General features: G+C 40.5%; 1 pseudogene; it reads right to left on the bottom strand.

Moving 5' to 3' along the window:
- Positions 1-303: 303 nt before the first annotated feature.
- On the bottom strand, positions 304-790 carry LOC102012573 (annotated as a pseudogene).
- Positions 791-23,847: the final 23,057 nt, after the last annotated feature.

The following is a 23,847-nucleotide window of genomic DNA, read 5'->3' as shown; positions in this document are numbered from 1 at the left end:
AAAATGCAAAGCCAAGAGAAAATGAGACTATTAGGTTAAACTGTATAAAATCACCTACTAAAAGATGATTTCCATATGGGCTAATACAACATAATATAGCCATATAAAGCTCAAAGGCTGAACAACCTACTGCACCATAAATTGATAAGACATTGAGCATTTGGGCTTCAGGCGTTGCTGGTGCATGAAACCAACCTCGGCAAGCAATCTGGCCGTATATATATATATTTTTTTATTTTTTATTTTTCTTTTTTTTTTTTAGTCAGAATAACGTTATTTCCTTTAGGGGGCGGCTGGGCGATGTCAGAAGTTCTGGAACTGCTTCTTGGTGCAGCGGCCTTGGTGACCTTAAGCTTGTTGAAGCTCACAGTCTTGCTCAGGGGCCTGCACTCGCCCACCCTGAGGATGTCGCCGATCTGGATGTTCCTGAAGCAGGGGCAGGTGCACGGACAAGTTCTTGTGGCGCTTCTCAGGGCTATTGTACTTGTGGATGTAGTGGAGATAGTCTCCGCGGATGTCTCTGTGGACAACAACGGTCCTCCGCATCTTCATCTTGGTCACCACGCCGGACAGGATCCGCCCTCTGGATGGAGGCGTTACCAGTGAAGGGGCATTTCTTGTCAATGTAGGTGCCCTCAGTGGCCTCTTTGGGGGTCTTGAAGCCCAGACAGATGTTCCTGCAGTGCCGAGGGAGCTTCTGCTTGCCAGTTTCTCCCAGCAGGACCCTCTTCTTGTTTTGAAAGATAGTCAGCTGCTTCTGGTAGGCACGCTCTGTCTGAATGTTTGCCATCTTCGCGGCCGGCTGAAAAAAGCCAATCTGGCTATGTCTGCTAAAGCCCACGTGTGCACCTCACCCCTGTGCCCAAGAATTCTGTTCCTAGGTGTATACTCAAGAAAAGAAGGGCTGCTGCCAAAGAAAGGACAAGGACAGTAATGTATATAGTAGAAATGTAAACAATCTAAAGTGTGGGACAATTCACGTGCTTTGGCTGTGGAATGGGAAATTACAAAACATCCGCGCAGTGGAACACTACACAGCCATGGCAACTACTACAGTATTTCTACATAGATCACCTCTCAGACATAATATTGGGTGAAAAATACCTGATGAAAATTATACATACAATGTGGCTTTATTCAGAGTTTCAAAGAGGAAGAGGATAATACAGGGGTAAGGGAGGCCCAGGGCATCAATTGAAGATGGATCCCAGTAGCCCCTACTGGGGTTCTGGAAGCATTTTAGCTGGGCAATGCTACACGAGCATATACATATGTGATCATTTATTTATTTTGTTGCTTATAGGCCTTCCATAATAAAAGCAAATCTAAAGGCACAAGATGTGAAAATACAAGTCTAACTGAGAAATCACACTTGCATAATAAAATTGCCAAAAGGTTAGTATCCAAAACACATGAAAACATTCTATAGATTTTAAAAAGAATATAAAGAATCAAATAGAAAAAATAAGTGAAGAATTTAAAGAAGAGCAATACTGTAAAGAATGAACCAAAAATCATATAAAATGTGTTCAGTTTTGTTAGTTAGGGAAATGTAAATTAAAATCACAAGAAACTCTTCCACAATGACCAGAGAAACAAAAGAATTTAAATTCACTGATGGCAAGTGTTAGTGTGGATATAAGCAGAATTTACGTATTCCAGGCATGCATGTGTATTGACACAACCACTTTGGGGAGCGATGTGGAAATTATGTAGTAAATGCATTATTCCTGGCCAGTAATTCTACTTCTAGATATTCTCCACCAGGGCACATAGGACTATTCACGGCTGAGATGTTTACACTGTGTAAAATTGGAGGTAATGTGCAATCACAAGAAAATGGATAAATCATTGCATACTTTCACAATAATATGTCATATAGACATGAAAACAAATAAGATACAGACACACTTCTGGGTGTGTCAACATGGGTCGACTATAAAAACACGATACTGACTGTCAATGAGTCCTTGGTTGATAAGCATTGCATGTCTATATCCGTTTTCATGAGAAGCCACTTTGAAGATATCAATATGTAACACAACAAGCATTGTTAATTCCCTACCACTTTGTTTGTAACTCCATAATGTCTTAACTGTTTCTTTGCTATTTTGTAAAATGTTGTCTGTCTGTTAATATTTTCCTCCTTTTAATTTTAAAATTAAAAAAAAGATACTGATGCAATGAAGTAAGTCACAAGATAATATAAAACACGATTCCCATTTAAATCAAGTGGAAAGACACACAAAACTGAACAGTACACTGATTAGAGTAATATTTTGTATTTTAACCTGGACAAAGTACATTGAAATATTTGTAGTTATTATTTTTTATAAATGTTTGCACTGAACATCTGTGTCATTTACATTAAGAAAAGTTGATAATATTCTGAGTGAGTTTGAAGTAGAACTCCAAACTTAAAGCTCTATCTTAAAGATATCTTAAAGCTCTTCTAGTTACATTTAGTTGAAGAGTTTGGCTTTTATCACCAAAAGTCTTCCTTCTAGCTTTTTTTTTTTTTCTGATTATCTGTGCATTCCCAAATTAGGAACCTGAGAAATATTATCCAGAACACTGACCAGCGGCACTTTTTCTTTTGTAATACAATACATCAAAAATATCATTTTGTACCTCTGCCTTTCTTCAAAGGCTACAGACAAAGTGTTCAAGGTCCATGGAACAATTTAATTTACAAATTTTACCAAGCAGGGCTGGAGGGGAGGGAGAAGGAGAACACAGACGTGGCTTGGTTTCCAAGGACCTTCTCCAACTCGGAAAGTCGCTGGAGAATGAATGTCTTCTAGAATGCTCTCCATTTCATTGGTGTTGCATAAGCCAAGACAGATCTAAGGGGAGGGAGAAATGAAACTGACCAGCTGAAGCTTTGCTGTCTTTTCAGATTGCGATTTTCTCTGGACATCACACATTTACAAGACAAACTCTAAGCAAATAAAATTTAGTGTCACAAAAATGTACTTTTCTACCCATAGCTGCAGTGACATTACTAGAGCACGAATAGTGACAGATACACTTTGCTGAACATTCCTTTGCAGAACCTTTGGGATAATGAAGAATCTCTGGCTTAAGCATGATATTGACCATTGGACTGAGAAAACACGCCATATGCAGTAACTCAAAACTCCTGCAGGAACACTGACTGGCTTGTGTGGGACTTTTGTAAGTTATAAATTTTGGTTTCAAATTACTGTTTAGTATAAGGATAAACTATTCATTTCTAGCCAGGCGTGGTGGTGTATGTCTACACCCCCAGCACTCAGGAGGCTGAGGCAGGAGAATGGCCTCCAGTTTGAGCTACATAAGGAATTCTGGGCCAGCTTGAACTACATAGCAAGACCCTGTCTCAAAAAGAAAAAAAAAAACTAAAACAAAAGAAATAAACCTGTTCATTTCTGCAACATTAGTTGTCTTTTTCGTTATCTTAAATATTATTTATTTCTGCAAATACAGTTAAATCACCACAGTAATAGCAGTAGTATTTTAATAATACTTTAATAATAGTATTATTGTTTATTCTTCTATATTCTTATCTTTGGACTCAGAAATCAGCAAAACTTGTAAAATGAATTTGGATAAATTTTGTGTATAAATTTTCTGTAAATTCATACCTTGTACTACGTACAGTTTGGCGCTTGACTGTGTCCCCAAGGCCCACGTGTCCCTGAAGGCTCGATTACTAACCTGTGGCCCTCCTGCTAGGGACCTTCAGGAGGCAGAGCCTCTATGGACGAAAGCAGATCATTGGGACGGCACTGCTGGGGCCATGAGAACCTCGTCCCTTTCTGTTTCCTTTTGTCTTTCTCACCACAAGTCCAAAGCAGGAGGGCGCAGCCGCCATGGACTGAGACCTCCTAAACTATGAGTTAAATAAACTGCCGTTCTCCCAAATCAGTGATCTTGTCTGCGGTCAGCGAGGGGAGCGAACACAGAGTTAAGTATAGCTGTGCTGTTTCAGAGAACCAAGAAAATAAAAACCCTGCATATTTTTCAAAGGCCCTTTAAACGTGTACTAATAAAAATAAAATTAAAAATAAACAAAAAAGCATATACAGAGAGATAAAAAGAAGGCCCTTCAGTTCTAATTCCTTATCTATCATACATCATGAACCTCAAACTGAAATGAACATTCCTGTGTTTCCTCCCTTGTTTTTTTATTTCCATGGCAATAGGGAGAAGTGGAAGTGTAAATATTTGTAAAGCCAAAGCCAGTTTACTGAGGTTTATTTACAACTTCCTGGTCCCGGCGCAGAGGAGCTCGCGGTCCCCCAGCTGCACTAGGGAAAGGCGAGCGCTCAGGGGCCGAGTTACCACTGAAGGACTTGGTCACTTTTATGTCTTCTGCGTGTTTTCTTTCGTGCCATTTCCAGGGTAAACCAGTGGCTTCTTGGTTACATCACTGCCTGCTTCTGTCATCTTTGTGCCTTCAGTTTAGGGATTTTGTCACTTTTCTGATTAAAACCTGAGAGCCTCTTGTAAACAAAAACTAAGTGTGAAGGAAACTAATGTCCTCGCTCACCCTTGGCACCCCCAGCGCAGAGAGAATGGGAGACAGTCCCGCACAGGCCAGGGGCCAGCGCTGCATCCCCATCTCCTCAGAACGTCCACCTGAGCGCGTGTCACACCTATGCTCCCCTAGGACAACCTACGCTTCAGTATTCACACCACAACGCGCAGGCGGGATTTCCACAGTAAATTTTAGATTTAAAAATCACTCTAAAAGGAAATCAAAATAATAAAACAAAGTTAAGAAGTTCATATTATAAAGTGCTAATATATTTTGTATAATTTAGATTGCCTCTTTTTTAAAATTAGAAATTACATTTTAGATTGTAATACTTCAAGCCAGATACCATAGAGGTTAAAAAGAAAAAATGGAACCAAAAAAGCAGGTATGTAGAAAGAAAAAATTAACAAAAACTAGATGGACTTTTAAATCACTTTTGGTGTTCATTATAAAGTAGGCACTTAGTTCACACTATGGTTTTAAATAAACTAAATGATAGAATTTGTAAAACATTATGTCCAACTTTTTTTAGATCTCTAAACATGATTCTCAGAAAAATAGAATCTGAAAAAAATACATATACCAAATAGGTATTTTTAGTGATGGAACTGCATTTTTTAACTTGTGGAAGTATATATTTATGTATATACACAAATCATAAATGTATACAGTTGTACAATACTTACCAGATATATTGTATATTCTGTATGTATATTTTGTAGGTGAAAAAATATGCCCAACACATGCTAGATAATAACATTTTAGCCTCTGGAGAATCACATGGTATGATGGTTCCATCAGATTAGACCATTTTAGTTTGTGTAAACACATTCCACGATGTTAATGCAGAGATGAAATTACCTGATGAATTTCTCAGAGCATATCCCTGCCATTAAGGTATGCACTACTGTATATATTTTCGAACAGAAGAAAAAGGGAGTTTGTTTGTTGCTGGTGGTTTTTTTTTGTTTGTTTGTTTGTTTGTTTGTTTGTTTTTGAGAGAGGGCTTGGCCCTCTATTTCAGGTCTGGCTTTGAACTCACTGTGTAAGCTGGCCTCAAACTTGGGGTGATCTTTCTGTGTCAGCCCCTGGATGTTGGGATTACAGACATGCACCACCATACTTGGCCAAAAAAAGTTGTTTTTAATTTAAAAATAAATTAGCCACGGGTGGTAACACATGCTTGTAATTCTACCATGCTGGAAGCAAAGGCAGGAAGATTAAAGTCTGAGTCCAGTCTGGGCAACTGAGTGACTTAGTTCAACCCTGTCTCAAAATAAAGAAGAGAAAGAAAAGATGGAGAAGTAGCTTCTGCAAAGGACCTGGGTTCAGTTCCTGGTACCACAATACATTTAAAAATAAGTAAATGAATTGTTTTTATATCATTGGACCCAAGAGGTGTACAACTCAAACTCAGAAGTCCAATGATTCACTCACTCATTTATTTGGCAAATATTTCTGAGTACGATAGTAGGCTTGGCAAAGAAAAGAATGCAGTGTCCAGACTTTGCTCAGTTAACAACAGTTTCATCCCTGTGGCTAGATCATTTAATGGATTGGTCACTAAATCAGGAACTGTACATAGTCTGTACATTACAATGTTCAGAACAAAGTGACTGTCAAAGGAAACTCCCACTTGCATAACTCTATGTGCAGTACTGTAATGTCTAACACCACGCAAAGCTACGGTACTGCCCTGCAAAACACAGTCAGCCAAAGTTATAGCACACACAAGGTGCAGAGCACCGAAGCAGATATCGAGGTGCTATAAACGAGACGTACAGAGCTGTACAAAAGAAAAAAAGACAAGTTCTGAGTCCACGCAGCAGGTCGTAAGTCCAACAGTGTTTAAGCAGATAGGTAGTAAACAAGGAAGGCCTGTGTCCATGAGCAGAAGAGACATGGTTTAAGTGAGTTTGGAAGTAATTCTAGGGGAGGGTGTGGCTGACACAGGAAGGCTTTATAGGAAAGGTCCTAGCAGCATCATAAAGAAAAGAGATGAAGGCTGGGAGCTTGGTCCTAAAAGTTACCTATGAGTAAATTAAAGCTGAGGCTAAGGATGAGGAAAATCGCTGTGGTGGCACACACCTATAATCTCAGCAGCTCAGGGGGCTGAGGCAGGAGGACCACAAGTTTGAGATCAGCCTGTACTACATTTTGAGATACTGTTCAGAAAATAAAAAGAGAAAAATATGGTGAAAGAATTCAAAGCTGAGTGCATTAAAAACACACTAGCAAGCAAAGAAATTTTTGGTCCAAGATATTTTATAGTGATCAAGATTGAAAAACTTCAGACAAGAAACCAAGTATAAAGACACAGACAGCTAAGAATGGGCAGGTGAGCCATCAGGGAGTAAGGGGCAGAAATACCAGGGCTCTCTTATTAATCAGATAGGAACCAGCATAGGCTCTGAGGAGGGCACTTGAGAGTGAGAACTGGGTGAGAGAGGACTGTGGCAGAAATGGCTGGACACCTGGCAGCTGCTGTGCAGGAGAGAGTGAAGTCTGATGCAGAAGGAAGGAACTGGAGAGAGACACGGGTTTGTTTTGTGGGCTGCTGATCAGAACAGTGGAAGCAGACCTCGGTGAGCAGAGCATGGCCTTACTCAACAGACAAGGGAGACAAAGTCTCCACAGGAGAACCTAGGGGTCCAGAGGGAAAAATGAGTGAAAACAGAAGCAGAAAGAATAAAGGCCAAGATCACCCAGATGAAAAGGAAGATTTGAAAGAGTTAAAGAAAAATCAGTATTTATATTGGTTTTCACGTCTCTTCTATAAAACGTAAAATAGGTCAAGTTTCAGAAGTTTCAGATTCAAAGCTACATCAATTGCGCGTGTCAAAAGTAAGAAAAATAGAGCTAGGAGTGGGGCATATGTCTGTAATCCCAACACTCAGGAGGCTGAAGCAGAAGGATGGCCACAAATTTGATGCCAGCCTGGGCTACTTAATCAGACCCTGGCTCAAAAAAAAGAGAAAAGTAAAATTCAAAGGTAAATTGATGGGGGGGGCAGTTTTGGGGATCCAACCCAGCCTTGTACATGGTGCTAGGCAAACCACCACTGAGCTACATCTCCAGCCCCTAAATTGACTTTTCAGAGAAGAAAACTACGGGTGCATTTATATTAATCACAAACCAAAGCATGATAACAGCAACTTTTCTTGGCACTTTCTGAAGTGAAAGCATGGAACTCATATAACAATTTTACTGCTCTTTAAAATCACATCCTAATCTCCAAGCATTTAGGCAGCTGACCCTGGAAGTTCAAAAATCTTTGACACCAAGGCACAATCTCCCTTCGCTGTGCAGTAGGCTGACCCTGACGTTCAACGGCCCTCTCTCTGCCGAACTCTTCGTGCTCAAGGTACAAGTGCTTCCCCAGGCCTGCGCAGCACTGGAGAGGAAACAGACTTTCACACCATCCCAGTCCTGCTTGTGGCCACAAATAGCCATCCCATTCAGGATAAAGTAAAAGAGAATCCTTTTCCAACAGAGATCCCAGGGTCTAACATCAGAAAACCAGTTACTACCTAAGAATCTTTTTATTTTTATTTGTGGAAGCCATACCCAAGAAGAAAAAGCAGGAGGGACGAAAGCCTTTCAAAAACACAAACTTCTGCTACACCTAATAAGCAAACAGTCCTCGGTCTCTTTTCAGGTTACCGCATACATAAAAACAAGATACTCAATTTCAGTTGTTCTGAAGACTTATCTTTCTTTCTCTGAATAGTGTGCTTATCGGTCATCTGGGAACTGGTTAGGAGAGGTGATTATGGGAGAGCATCATGGATGACCCACCCTTGGCACGGTTTCATTTCATGGGATGCCTGTAACCACACAGACAAGACACTGCCCCTGCCAAACACGTGCCACTACCCGCTCCACCCTGACAGACCGCGACCCACTTTGGAGCCTCTTCGGATGCCTGCTAAATTGTTATTTGTTACAAAGCATGCTTTTGCTGTGACACTCACCCCAACTCAACTCCTCGCTCAGCTCACAGAATCACAGATGTGTTACACCACAAGGGCAGGGCTGTCGGCGCTTTACTTGGCTTAATTATTTGAGTGGGTTCCACCACAGAATTAAACTGTCTGGAGATGTTATGGGATTCGGTCCAAATGGAACATGATTGTATAAATGCCAACCCCTGCCAGGCGTCTCCACAGAGCCCCTTCTCCCTCACAGTGGGAACTGGCAGCACCCCCGCAGTAGCCCGAAGCAAGGCTGGGTAAAACATTCTACCAAACGCCAGTTTGCACTGGTACCGTGACACACGCCTGTAACCTGGTTACTCCAGAGACTGATGAAGCGGGGTGTACGTTTGAAGCCAGCCTGCATGATGGAGGGAGACCCTGTCTCAAAAGAAAGATAGTGAGAGCTGAGCACTCCCTGGGTTCAGGGCCCACCACTGACAGGAGAAAGCCCTTGTAGGCTGGGAGCTCTTCCTTGTTCAAAAAGAAGTTCAGCCTAGCAGTTAACTCTTCAAAACCCAGGTTCTAGCTGATCCACGAACCCTAGCTCAACAGTGTAGTTTCCTGAATTTCATCAGAGTACCAGGATCATTTCTAGCCTATGAAATTTACTTTTTATTCATCTCCCTAAATACTTGAAAGCCATATAGACGTAGATGGAAGGTGAGCACTGCCCGCTGCTCCTGCAGGAGCAGGACAGCAATCATTTCACGTGGGTTCTGTCTTTTGTCCATGACAAACAACCATAATTGACTATTAGGTGAAGAAAGAGCATCCCGTTTGAGTCCCTCACTCTACAGGAAGGAAGTGGGGCCTCAGCGTGGTAAAGAGACTGGCAATGCATCACACAGCCAGGACGGAGCAGACGTCCTCCTCTCCTGACTCAGAACTCTCCTACACCTCTCCTCCTCCAGACACTGAGGGAAAATAGAGAAACCCCATTTTCTCTTATTCCTCTCTGTGCACCTCAGCAGGAAGAGGGTCCCTCCCTCCCTCAGGAGGGAAAAGACTTGACTGTGCAGTCCGTTGTTCCCATGTGTACCGTGGGCCAGACTGGAGCAGGGCGAGGAGGGACAACTTCAGAAGGTCATATTTATAGGGCAGAGCGCCTCCAAATCCTCCACAACACCCTGGTGCCTCGGTGTCTATGGGCTAAAAGACCAGCACATAGAAAAGACTTTTCTTGGCCACCAAGCAAGGAGGACTGCAGCTGCACTGGCGGCTGCACAATTCCCATGAGCAACCAGGCATCCGTCCAGTTCCTCTGAGAACAGCCAGGGCCGGGGGAGCAGACTTTTCCCTCAGCACTTGGAAAGATGCACTGAGTTCCCCCAGGCTGGGAGACGAGAAGCAGATCAAGAAGCTACAGACTTGAAGCAAAAAGTGTTCCTACCCTTGGCTCAGCAGTTCTGTCTCAAGGCTGGATTAGTGCACACAGAATCAAGGAGGGAAGCGGGTACTTAGGGTAGCGTACATTCTCAGTGCAGCGAGGGTTAGTTGTTGTATCGAGTTTCTGTTTGCCTGACTTGGAGAAACACAGATTTCTTAGAATTTCCAGGGACCTAAGAACCAGTGAGTACAAAACACCAATTAACTGAAGCATCTTATCTGTAATAGGCTTCAAGCCTTTCATCAGGAGATAAAAAGAAAATATAAATTTTAATTTGGCAAGTTGTACTAATAAAATATTCCTGAAGAGAGAGAGGATTGAGACTGCTACCTAAGAATTTTACTTGTCTTTTGAATTTCACATTAAGGTGCTCTCTTTGTACCTCAGTAGCACAGGCAGTGGAGACCTGTCTATGGTTCCAGGTAACTTTCGATAAGAATGAGTCACCAAATGCCTATTGAAATGCCTATTAAACTGCCAAGGACTTTACCTGAAAAGGCAGATAACAAAAATAAGTAGAGTGTGGTCCTGTTGTCAGGGAGCCTATAAAAAAGAAATCATAACAAAAGCAAGAAATGGGCAAGTCTGTTTTGATCAGCTTCCTCTCTGTAACCGCCGACTCTCTCCTGAGCTCCTGTCCTGTGCAGTTACAAGCTGGTGAGCTTCGATCTTCTCCACCTCCACATGGGCCCTGCATCCTCAACCTGAAAACGCCCTCCAAGCAGTCCTTCCTGCCCAAAGCTGAGGTTCCAGTTTTATTAATGGTATCACTATTTTTGATGTTATCCAAACAGAAGATCTTGAAGTCAGGCGTTATTCCAGCCTCTCTCTCATCCCCAATCTCGGTCACTCCGTCCTGTTGAGCTTTCTTTCATACTCTGAGGACTTCCTTCTTCCGACCTTTCCCCCTTCAGACTTTGTGTCTGTGAAGCGATGTTCACAGACTGTTGCATGAAGAGTTAACTTTTCTTACTCCTCTACCTCCATTTTTATGAGTCCAGGTTTGTAGTACACGATGATAATCACATCCCTCCTGGGGAGGTGGCCCATACATTCTTTCCGTCTCCTCCCATCTCTTGGTCCCCTTTCTCTCACTGATTTTGATCCTCAATTTCTCAAAAATTTGGAGTATCTAATCTCTGCTTCCAGAAGAACCTAATCATCTTAGTTTCACATTTGCAGTATCCCATCCTCCAGTGCTATTAATTGCATGTATTATATGCCAGGATCTAAGGCTTCTTTCTGCTAGAATGCTTCCATCACATCTCCATTGCGAGCACTGAGTGCCTTTCCCTACTCATCAGTTCCATTTCTTATTCCCAAAGCACTTTAGAATGCGTACTGCGCATATGCGTCTATGACACTGCATGTTGTCTTATTATTATTTGTATTATCATATATATCTTCTATTACATATCCAATGAGTATCCATAGAGTCAAGAGGATGTGCTAGGTGGTGCAGACATTCAAAGACGAATGAAACTTATACTTTTAGAAATGAAACTGTCTCATAAATTAATATGTGCTAGCATTTAAGAACTATAAGAGGGCCGAAGATACAGATCAGGGGCACAGGGCCTGCCTGACGAGCACAAGGTCCTGAGATCAGTTCCCAGTACCACAAAAAAAAAAAAAAGGAGAAAAGAACTATAAGAAAATTAGGAAGTATAGAAGCCAAAGAAAGAAATATTGCCTACAACTGAGGCAATTATTAAAGAAAAAAAAAAAAAAAAAACCACCTTGTAAAAGACAGCATTTGATCTGAATCCTAAATTTGAATAGTACTCCATGCTGTCTTAGACATACTAGATTCTCCAAGAATATTTATTGATTGGATAAATTATAATAAATGATGAAAATGGACACACAAAGTACAAGGTAATTTATCAAAATTGTCTACTAACTTAATGCAAAGTTTAGAACAACTGTAGATGCCCAGTGAACCACAGGTAGTTCTCAGTCAAAAAGACATTACAGACTCTGTTTGTTTGTTTCTTTTTCAGTACTGAGGATTGAACCCAGGGCCTTCACACTGAGCTGTATCCCCTGCCCTTTTTTTAATTCTTTATTTTTGAGACAGTCCACTAAACTGTTCGTTTGCCCAATGTTCAAGTCTGCCATGTCTTGTACTCTGGTCTATCAAAGGTATGTGAGACTGTTGACTTGTTCCAGAGGCAGGCAGAGCCTGAGAGCCAATAAGTATCCACCCAGAGGATAGCTTTTCAGTGCCCATAACTCTAAACTGCTCTGGAAATCCCTTCTTTCCAGGAGGAATTAAGAGCCCTAGTTTTAACTATGGGAGCAGCAAGAAAACGCCGTGAAGGCAGCTGCACAGAAGCGCCATGTGCACTGCTTGTAACAAACCCAGGCAGACAAGGATTCATTTATCCCATGTTACAGTGGGGGAAATAAAGTTATCAAAACTCCAAGGCACTGCCTACAATCGCAGAACAGCCTGCACAAAGGAAACCCTGAGCTGGTCCGATGCCCAGAGGCCAGAACCATGCTGCCTCCAATGAGGACAAGATGAACATGGGTAGCAGTGCCCCTTCTGGCTGGTAGGCAAGGTGAGTCCAGGGATTCCACTGGCAACTGGACCTGGAGACAGCCCTGACCTGTTTAGGCAGGGGCACAGACTAGATCCCCTCTCCTGCCTGCTACCTACTGTGCTTCCCACCCCACAGGCACTGACATTACAGGTGCCTAACAAGGAGGTTATGAATATTAATCAAGAGAGTACAGTTCTTCACTGGGAATGTTATGACAGTCAAAGTAACACGTGAGACAGAAATTGCTTCCTCTGAATGAGGAGATATCTTTTCTCTGTGTGAGGCCTGTGCCTGCAATGTAATTTCCTGTACAGGTGGCAGGGAAAGACAGAGTAGAAAAGCAAACCGATAGGTCCTTTATAATGAATACATTGATGAGGTCTTATGAAAGTAAATAAAATCCCTGTAAAACACTAGGAAATTTCTTTGAAAGTAGCCCATAAATTTGCCATGAAGGTTACCTCAAACTGAAAGCCAAGGCCGTAAGTATAATTAGGACTCCATAAAAGAACCCAGACCAACGATAAAAAGGGGTCTAAGTACTGTGCAGTGAGGAAAGCAAGCAAAGAATGGACGCGTAGGAATGTTAATTCCTCTTGAAAAGCCCCCTGAAGTGATTGTGCAGACTCTCCCCAGTCTCCTTCGGGCTGAGGCCTCCTAATGGGGACAAAAGGTCAACCATAAATATTTCACTGTGAGCCTGAGTTCCTGGCTTGGTGCAATCCGGAATAGTTGTGATTATTCCCAGATTTGGAACATGACTCAAGTCTTGCTAACCCTAAAGGTACACAGAATGATTCCAAAACCCTTGATTTTTTTGTGAACCCAGTAATTAAGAATTTAAGATAATTGTCTTGGCCCCTTCTATTGTACATTGTTGGGGCGTGTTTATATTAATAACTCATGCGTCTATAGCTTTTCATGGTTTTACCTAGATGATCTCATGTGAACATCCTACCAAGTATGTAAGGTAAAGTTAACTGCAGCTGAGGATGTGTAGCAAGCCCAAGGTCAGCCAATGCTCTTGATGGCTCTGGGGAATTCACTATTCAGAGCTTCTTTGGAGCATTCTGCCAAGGTGAGCTACTTTGTCAAGGACTGCATTAGGTGCTGGCTGCACATGGTGCCTAAACCCAGAACTACAATATAGTCCATGTATGAGGAGATCTCACTGAAAACCAGGTAAGAAAGGACCACTGCCCTCAATTATTGTGTGAAGAGAATACCCAGAAGGAATATTGATCTCCCATTGAGGAAGTTGCCTACCTCTCTCTGGTGCTCTTTATTAAACTTATACCAAATGGAAAATCTGCACATTCTCTGATAGAGCCACACCAGTATGGTATAAAATTAGTGTCATATATGTGTATATGTGCATGCACACACATATGCACTCACATACATATATACTGAAGTTTATAAAAGATATAAGGTAAACATGTCTTACAGTAACAACAGACACAGGGATTGTTAACACTCAGGGTTCAGATAGATTTGTAAAATGTAGCTCTTCTGTGAAATTCAGTAAACATACAGGTACAGCGTGAAAACCACTGGATAAGGTATTAACAAACACCAGAAATGGGAAACAGATACAAAACAAGAATTTACTGGGTCCTTAATGAATGTATCATTTATATAGACTTTTGTCTTTTACAAAAATTTATAGATTCAAACTTCTCACGGAATGAGAACATGATGTCTAACAAGTGGGAAGGCTAACAAAATCACAGGCCTTTCTAGTAAATACCTGTATTTTTTCCTGACTGCATTAAATGGCCAATGGCTCACTCCAGACTACTGGGTACAGCTGGGAGGCATAGGTAAGAGCTCCAGCATCAAAAGAACTGAATTCAAATGCTACTTCTTACTCAGTCAGTCTTAACATGTATGTGCATTAGGTTAAACACCTAGAAAGTGAGGATAATGATTGCCTACAAAGAGTCCCAAAGGTTGTATTAAAAGCAATATACCTGAAAATGTTTTGTGCAAGGAAAAGCAGTAGAGAAATGTTACTGCATTTTTAAATTTGTTTTCTTAAAGTCAGGATTTAAAGTTGATAGGCTCTTAAAAATTTTATAAACATAGCTTATAGAAATATTATATACAAGTATGGTGTTTTCTGAAGCCATAGACAGCTGAGCTCAGTGCTGTGACCTCTTATTGAACAAGTAGAATAATTTCTACAGTGACTAGTTGGGATCAATTTCAAATGACCACAAACTAAGTCCTGTAGCCAAATCCCCTTGCTGCTCCTCCCAGTAAGAAACAGCATCTGTATTTTCACTTTTCAATCTGGATTCAGATACATGATCTGCTTTGGCCAATGGGATGTTAGAAAATAAGACACATGCAGAAACTTGAAAAATGGCTTGCACATTGTGACCTGTCATCCTTTATTGTGAGCACTTATGAACAAGTCTAGGCTAGTCTACTGGATGGTACCATATGGAGAGAGGCCCCGAGCCTTGCCAGTCATCCAAGGCTTCCCAATGAGGCCCTGGGCATGTGATTGGGTGAGGCCACCCTTGACCAGTGCTATGGCTTGTGTCTGCATGTCCCCCCAGATCCTCATGCAGTCATGGGGTGGGCTTCTAGGATTTGTCATTGATTCATGGTCGGATGCTGGGATTATGGGTCTGAGTGCTACACCTGCCCTGGGCAGGTAGTTTGCATGCATGTAAGGGAGGGAAAGAGGCTGCTTGTGGCCATTCCTCCCTTTTGCTCTTGTTGCCTTTTACTGTGTTCCGCCAACCAGGAACTGTAGCCCTCTGCCATGTGCCAGTCTGCCTTAAAGTCAGCCAAGTATGGACTGAAACCTCCACAAACTGTGAGCTAAATAAACCTTTCCTTTCTTAATTTTGGGTGTCAGGTATTTCATCCCAGCAATGAGAGAGAAGTAACCAAGATAACCATTCAACCTCAAGCAAGTACGCTCTCAGTAACATAAGAAATAATTACAACTAGTTTTGTAAGCCACTGAAGTTTGAGTTATTTGTTTTGCAGCAAAGATTTGTTGATATATAAACCTAAAGTGCCTTGGCTATAGAAATTTCTAGAAGCAAGTCCTCAGTGGTTTATTTGAGGAATAAATATTTTAATGTTCAAAAGATCTTGAACACATCAAACCATTATTCAGTCATCCTTGTGCATCTGTGGGGAATCAGTTCCAAGATCCCACCAATACTAAAATGCAAAGATGCCAAGAGGTAAAGAAAGTGTATTGACCAAGAACCTTCTCTGAAAATTTTACTGATTTTACTTCAGCCAACAGAAAAATTAAATAGAATAGGGAGATAGTTGTATGAAAGATTTGATGCTTAAAACTAGTTAAGGACATGGAAGTTTAAAATTGCTACATATAGGGTATAAACCTAAAAACAAAATAGATTTGTAAGCTAGATCTAAAATTTTTAGTTTATGTAATTTTAAACTGTCAAAGCATATACCAAATATTCAGTGTAAAGGAATACTGTTTTATTTTTGTCATGTAATATTATAAATATGGATGTTTTTCTCTTGCTGAGACAAAATCCCCAACACCCAGAATTAAGGAAGGAAAGGTTTATTTAGCTTACAGTTTGTGGACGTTTCAGTCCACACTTGACTGCTCCAAGGCAGAGTGGCACATGGCAGGGGGCAACAGATCATGGCAGCAGAAAAACAGCAAAAGCAACAAGAGCAAAAGAGAAGAGTGGCAGCAAGCATCCTCTTTCTCTCCTTACATATGCAAACTATCTGCCCCAAGGCGGGTGTTCCACTCACACCCATAATCCCAGCATTGGATCGTGGATCAATCATAAACTCTAAAAGCCCACCCCATGACTGCATGGGGCTTTGTGGGGACATCCAGACACAAACAGTAACAGTTATGAACATCATTGTTATACTGTTTAGCAAATGACAAGGAAAAAAATCTATACATGATCAGTACAGATACTTTTCTTAGTTGGTGAAACCCATAGCTGTGGAACCCATGGGTACAGACAACTGACTATATTTTTGTGCAACTATTTTATTTGAGAGGTTATTCAACTTTTGGAGCCAAATGATCAAGCAGATCTTATGGTTTAGTTTCCCTAAAGATGACCCAAGAAATAAATAGTAGTTTTGATAAGTTTTTACAGGGTAACTCCAGAAATTTTATCAGAGGCCCTTACCTACCATCTCTGTTCAACACAACCCTCAAATTGAAGCTCCACTCTGCCCTTCTCTCCTGCTAATCCCTGCCCCTCCCCCCGCATGGCAAAATTTGGAGCCACTTCCTTCAGCCTATTGGTATCCTATTTCTCAGCTATCCTAAATAACACACACTAGAAAGGGTACTTAAGAGTTGCTTATTTAATAAAATAAAGCCTAAAATACATATACTCAGATCATATGTATGGCAAAGGTATAAGATTATGTGACTAAACTCAATGTAATAAACATTAAATATAGGATATTGAATAAACATAATAGCTCCATGAAAAACTCAAAAGAAAAACAATAAGCACTGAATTGACAGAACATAGAGAAAATGTGGTTGTGGTAACAGGTAAAGCCTAGCATGATGAATTCATATTATTATATTTCTGAAGGTATAATATTATTTCCAAAGGTATAATCTATATATATGATAAGTTATAATTTAGACTGCACTAAAAAGAGACACAATGAGGATTTTAAAAATCACACAAACTTTTATAAACCTCCTCAATGAAATAAAAAAATAAGGAATATTATTCATGTAAGGACATCAGGGCAGCAAAAATATTTAGCATAAGAGGCAAACTTTCAACTAGAACAGAAATGTGATATAATTAAGAATATATAGTCCTGACATAACAGACTATTCCCCTTGCCCAATTAGTAACCATCAAAATTAAATTAACCTGGATTAAAAATGAAACAAATAACATTAATCAGATTATAATAGTGAATTAATAATCAGAGACCTAAGATTTTAATACAGAGCAGTAAAGTTACTAAAAAAAAAAAACAAAAAAAAAAACTGGACCATTGTATGAAACTGTTTAACTAGAATTTATTTACTAAGGGTTTCTTATGTAATTTGGGTTCCCTGAGGCCTGAATGTTGTGTTCTTAACAAACTCGTATGTTGACACTTAACCATCAAGCTGATGGTGTGGGAAAACGTAGCCTCCGGCAGGGAATTAGTGTGATTGGGATTGGTATCTTCATAAAAGAAGCTCCATGGAGTTTGTTCACCCTTTCACCCACATGTGGTCACATCAAGAAATCACCATCTGTGAGAACATGCCCTCACCAAACAAAAAGTGTACAGTCCCTTGGTCTTAGACATCCCAGCCTCCAAAACTAGGAGCAATGAATGTCTCTTGTCTATAAGTTACCCACTCCAGGTGTTTTGCTGTAGCAGTTCAAATGGACTAAGATTCCAAAGGTTTATTTTGATCTTATCCTTTTTAAGTTGGACAACATGCTCCCCCAAACAGTATTATGAATGGTAGGCAGTTCCCCAAATGAGTTCCAAAAGACTCATTTATTCTTTATGTATATTTAATCATTATTAACATTCCCATTACCACACAATGCAGGGAAATGTTTCAGGAGGAAAGAGATGCTGTGTCTCAGACCCATTTGCATGGCATCTTCTGGCCCCATCAATTCTCACAACCCAGACCATGTCACACTACCCAAGCTGCCATGAATGTGCCACACTGCCACCCTTTAACATCTCTAAACATGTTCCACTCGCTGTTTCTTTTATCTGAAATACCAAATGCCACCTCCTGTCCTTACCCAAACACACACACACACACACACACACACACACACGCACACAACCCTGCACTTGACATCTGGCAATCATCAATACAGACTTTAAAGTTTAACTCAAATATTGCACTGCCACTCTAAAGATCCAGGTCTTCCTGGATCTTTAGAGCTGAGCTGGATCACTATCTCAACTATTCTGCATGAATATACAGAAAAAATTCCATCATGGCACCTAAGAAATTATAAGTAATACATTTCTGCATTTTACCCCATTAGACTGTGCGGTTTCAAAGCAGCCTGTATTTTATTTGCCTCTAGATTCTGAAAGTTCAGCACGATACTCAGAACTGTATGAGTACATAATTAGTAGTGAATGAAGACAGTGGCAAAAAGGCTGGAGCAGGAGCAGAGAGTGAAAAGTATCTTTCGTGGTCTTCTGGCAGCTACTTGAGCCACCTAAGAGCAGCAAGGTTTGTGAACCCAATTTCTTGTTCTGCTAAATAAGAGGGCTGGAGTGGTTCATCTGAATATATCTAATAATGATTTTTTAAAAAAAAAATTAAGGAGCTGGGTGTGTAGCTTAGTAGTAGAGCACTTGTCTACCATGTATGAGGTCCTGGGTTTGATCCCCAGCACTACAGACAATTTTTTTCTGAAGCTTCCCCTAAATGTGAGACATTGACTCATTGATTTACACACACATCACCACTAATCCTTCCAACATTCCTGCAAAGTAGATACTCTCTATCCTCATTTTGCAGATGAGGAGACCAAACGTCAGTTAAAGAAACTTGCCAAAGGCCACAGCCCACAAATAATAATGAGAATAGAGTTAGGATTCATGCCCAGGTCTGAGCTGTTGCAAAGCCCGTATGATCTCTAAGACACTAGTAATAAAGCATATTGGTATACTGTAGGGGTATCCCAAGTGTTAAGAGTCTCCACCCACTTCTGTATGCATGTAGAAGATTATCTGTCCGCTTCCACGTACAAAATTTTCCATGTTGTTTAAGAATGATAGTAATGCAGCCATTCCATTTGGGGCCACTAAGTAAATAAACCACACAGTACTTACAAAAATCCTCTTGAGACCTTGGCAAGGAACTCCTCCTTAAATCAAACTGAGACTGGCTCACAGAGCTTGCTTAACTCTCAGACAGATAAAACCTCCGCTAATACCATGTGTGGCAGATGGTAAGTACTGCTAACATGCCAATGTCACTGAAGAAGGTGGAGATCTGTTTTACATTTTTCCTGTAATAGAGCAGAAAGACCAATTGCTGAACTGAAGCCATAGTGAGTTCTAAATAATAAACAGGACTTTATACACATGAAAGTTATTGCTCATACTTGGTCACTCTCTACTGTTCAAAACAAAATAAAACCAAGAAAACAAAAAGCAAAGACACATCCCTTACCACTAGGAAACAGGACTCATTCCTGCCCTATTACCAGCACTCTATGAGTTCAATGAGTAATTAGGTTTAATACCTAATCATACTTTGCTCTTCATATTCACAGATTTCATCTTAAAAACATGTAAAATATTTGTTCAGGGTGTGTTTTTTCACTTACTTTTACAATTACATAGTAGGAATGATGTTTGGAAGAAGAAATACCAAAAGTTTCTCAGAAATTATCAGTGGGAATTGGGATTAGGAGAAACTTTCACTTGTTATAGTATTCAGTTTGGTGTTATTTTGCTCTTCTACAATGAGCAGGTATTGGTTTTATAATTAGGAAAGTCAATTACATAATTCCAATCTTTAGCAATAACCTCAAGCTTTATATATAAATTTACACATAAATTTTACTAGATGAGGTGCTCCTGAAATTTTTTTATTTGTTTGTTTGTGTGTTTGTTTACTTATTTACTTATTTATTTTGGTACAAAGGATCAAACTTAGGACCTGGCACTTACCAGGCAGGCAGTGTGCCACTGAGCTGTATCCCCGGTCCTGAAATCTTAAATTGAAATGCCATTATTTTCCTAGATTAGGTTTTTGTTTTTGTCCCTGGATGATTTAATAAGTCTTGGCATTAGAAGGTGAAATCTGCTCGGATGTTCCGGGTATTATCTAATATCTGGATGTGAATGAATATCTAGGGATTGAACAATACACTGCCACAATGCCACGCTGTACTGAGTCACAAAGGCCTGTATTTAAAAGTACCTCAAAGTATACTCAAAACTTTGGCATAGAGAATGCTATGAGCCCATGAGGGAGATGTTCTAATCTCTCAACACGAAGACTTGAGGTCATGTTCTTCACTTAAGCTGCATCACCTCTGAATCTCGACCACAGAATCCTCACCAAAATGTTGGCAAGCGCACCAGGAGTAATGCTGCCGGCCAAGCATCATTACTGATCAGCCTGGTTTCCTCTCTGTTGAAACATGAGGCTATCGAATGAAGCTTTCTTAATGCAAATCACAAACAGATTTTGCAAGACCTTGGATCCTTTATTTATAAGCAGAAGGAATAAAAATTACCCTAGAGTTACCTCTGCCTGCTCACTAACACTCTATTTCAGTTATCAACAAACTCTGGCCTGAGGGCCCAGTCTGCCCCTGCCCACTTGCCTGGCCTGGCGCAGCCCGCAAACTAAGAATGTTGTTTTGAATTGCTTGGTAAAAACCCAAAGAAAAATAACGTTTACAGGTATGAGAAAATATATATAAAATTCAAATTGCAATGTCCACAAATACCTTTTCTGGGGAACAGAGCCCACTTGCTAACACATTCACATATTATCTGCGGGTGCTTAGTGCTGTGACAGAGTTGAACAGCTACAGGTCATCAGCATTGGATGATGCCATATACAACAGAGACTGTATGGCTTGCATATGCTGGGTTTGAAAGTGTCTCCATAAAACTCATTTCTCCCCAGAACCTCAGAATGTGACCTCATTTAGAGACAGGATTTTGGCCAGGGATGTAGCTCAGTGGCACAAGCACTTCCCTGGCAAACACAAGGTCCTGAGTTCAATTCTCTATAGCAAAAAGAAACAGGATTATGCAGATGTAATTAAAGTAAAATGAGGTCATAATGGACTAGGATGGGTTCTAAATCCAACAACTAATATCCTTGGAGTGAGTCCAAAGACAGAGGGAAGAAAGCCATGTGCAGACACTAAGTAGGGTATCTGGTAGCCAAGGAATGTCAAGGGCTGCTAGCCATCTCCTTCCGAAGCTAGGAAGGAGACCTGAGTGGTTTCTTCCTCACAGCCTCCAGAACTGAGCAGGGGTGAGCATTCCTGCTTTGTGGAATTTGCTTACAGAAGTCTAGGACACTAATATAGCCACAAAATCTATAGCCACAAAATCTAAAGTATCTGGCAATGTTGCTGACTTGGTATAGAGGACCATCCCTCGAAGAAAACTCACACAGGAGAAGCTACCTCAGGCCGACTCAACCCAGGTGGCACTAGGCCTCACTGCAGGCATAAAAACATGAAAAGACTCTAGGAAAATTATTAAAGAGGCAGTTCGTACAAGCCATGTGTTTATTTACCATACGCTTTTTATTAATTTCATGAAAGTAAAAAATAGTAATTATCTATTTTAGTCGTTGGTTGCACATTATATGGCACTGCATGAATTTCAATAATGGCGCTTCAACTTAAATTTGCAGGAGCACCTCAGTGTTCTAGCTTCTTTAGGAACAGCAGGAAGTCATTTCATAGCACACAGGGCTAAGGATCTCGAGGGGCTGGGAGGTGGTGAGCTGGCACTCAGTTGGCAAGGAACTATGCTGTAGAACTAAGCCTGAGTCAGGAGCACTAAGTGAGTTAGAAACTCCAGTTGCCATCAGTACAGAATCCAACAGCAGCATCTTAGTCATCTTCAAACTCAGAGATGCTCACAAAATGTGGATTCTTTCATTGACATTTATTTTATTAATGAAGAAGATTTAAAGAAGACTCAGGTTTTTGATGAATTTCCATCACATTGGATTTTAAGAACCTCTACTGCTGGTGCTGTAGTGAATATAAAAACACAAGCTGTTACTAATAAAATGCCTCTTCCTCCATACCCACCAATGTTTGTGTTATTTGAGTTTATTTGACTCTCAAGATTAGGTTTATAATCTCTTGGCCTGATTATTAACATAAAAAAGGGTGAAACTTATCTAGAAAGAGCAAGAAGAAATGTCATATGTAATTGTGATACAAAAATACCCATGATGATGCTTATGGAAGTCTAGGAAGCTTTGTGCTCGGGATACCAAACAGCTCAAAAGGAAACTTGCCTTTCAGTTAAGAACCAAATTGTAATTTCCTTGCATGCCAGAGAACTTCAAAGACTTTGCTGATTCCTATATCAACCACTATGATTTTTCAAGTGGAGCTGAAGTCTCAAATTTGGTTTGATGAGCCCTTTGCTTCTTCTTGGCTAGGAAAGAAACAAGATTGCCAAGCAGGCAAGTTACACTGTGCACAGCCTCCTTCCAAATGTGCTTTAGTAGAGCAGATATGGGTCAGCCAAAGAAGTATCAACCCCTCAGTGAAAAGCTGGGGCACCAACATCAGAGATGTTACTTAGAGCTCTTGTGGCTGTGCACCAGATGCCAGTGGTTCTCATTCCAGATGTGGCTGCCACGTAAGAATAAAGAAGGGAGATTTGCCAGGTTGATTTCAGGAGCTTCATGTGAGTAGCACAGGGATGAAATAATAAAAATATTGAAGCTCATGTGCAACAGCTTTAAATGTTTTCCTTTATGAAATGCAAGCATTTCTTGGATACAGACTAGGAAAAAAAAAAGGGTCACCTTCTGCGTGATGTCTTCCCAAGATTCTTTTCAACAGAACAGTGTGATAGACATTTAAATTAGGAGCCAAAGTTATTCTGTGATGCCCTTGTGAATACTGACATGAAGATTTCTCTCTCCTGTAAGACTTACCACATGCCACTGTTCAGTTGTGGGAGATAGCACTTGAATTCCACACACCTGCAGAGGTGAAAGAGAGTTCACCTCCACTGGGTTCACTACTGAGGTCACAAAGGGCTCAGAGTCCTCAGTTTAAGTACTGCTTCCTGACAGCATCTGATGACCGCCTCCACAAGAACCTGCAGCTCAAATGGCTGAACTGACCTTACAGGCATGAACTAGCATCTTCTTTGAGACAGTGTGTTTAAGAATAGGATAAAGAACATGTAGAAGTTGTTAAAAGTTCAGGTTTCTTCTTATGAAACAGAATTAGTTTATACACCTACTAACTTTAAAGAAACTAGCTAGAGACCTATCACAGAATGCATCCGGCTTCCTCCTACTAGGTCCTCAATACAAATGGTGGTAAGGGAACATCACGAAGCTTGAAGCTATACATTTACTGCCCCAAGTTTAAGTTTTGTTAAAATAGCTCTGCCTTTATTTATTTCAAGATATATCTATTGAAATTCACAGACTTCCCCTTGCATTGAAACACACAGTAGTAGAATTGCAGTGTATTGATGATTGCTGAGACAATGATTAGTTTCTCAAAGGTCCATGATGCCTGAACAATTGTCTTACAGCCACACTGAAGAAGACAACTACTAAGCTAACTGTAATGAAATCATGATTTTCTTTTTTTTATTTTCTTTTTTTTTATTTTAAAGATAAAAGGAGGGAAACATTAACAGACATACAACATTTTACAACATATCACAAGCACAGTACAGACAATACAG

Source organism: Chinchilla lanigera, unplaced genomic scaffold (assembly GCF_000276665.1).
Source record: "Chinchilla lanigera isolate Chin_1 unplaced genomic scaffold, ChiLan1.0 scaffold00125, whole genome shotgun sequence".
Taxonomy (NCBI): domain Eukaryota; kingdom Metazoa; phylum Chordata; class Mammalia; order Rodentia; family Chinchillidae; genus Chinchilla; species Chinchilla lanigera.
This window is presented reverse-complemented; position numbering and strand designations above follow the sequence as displayed.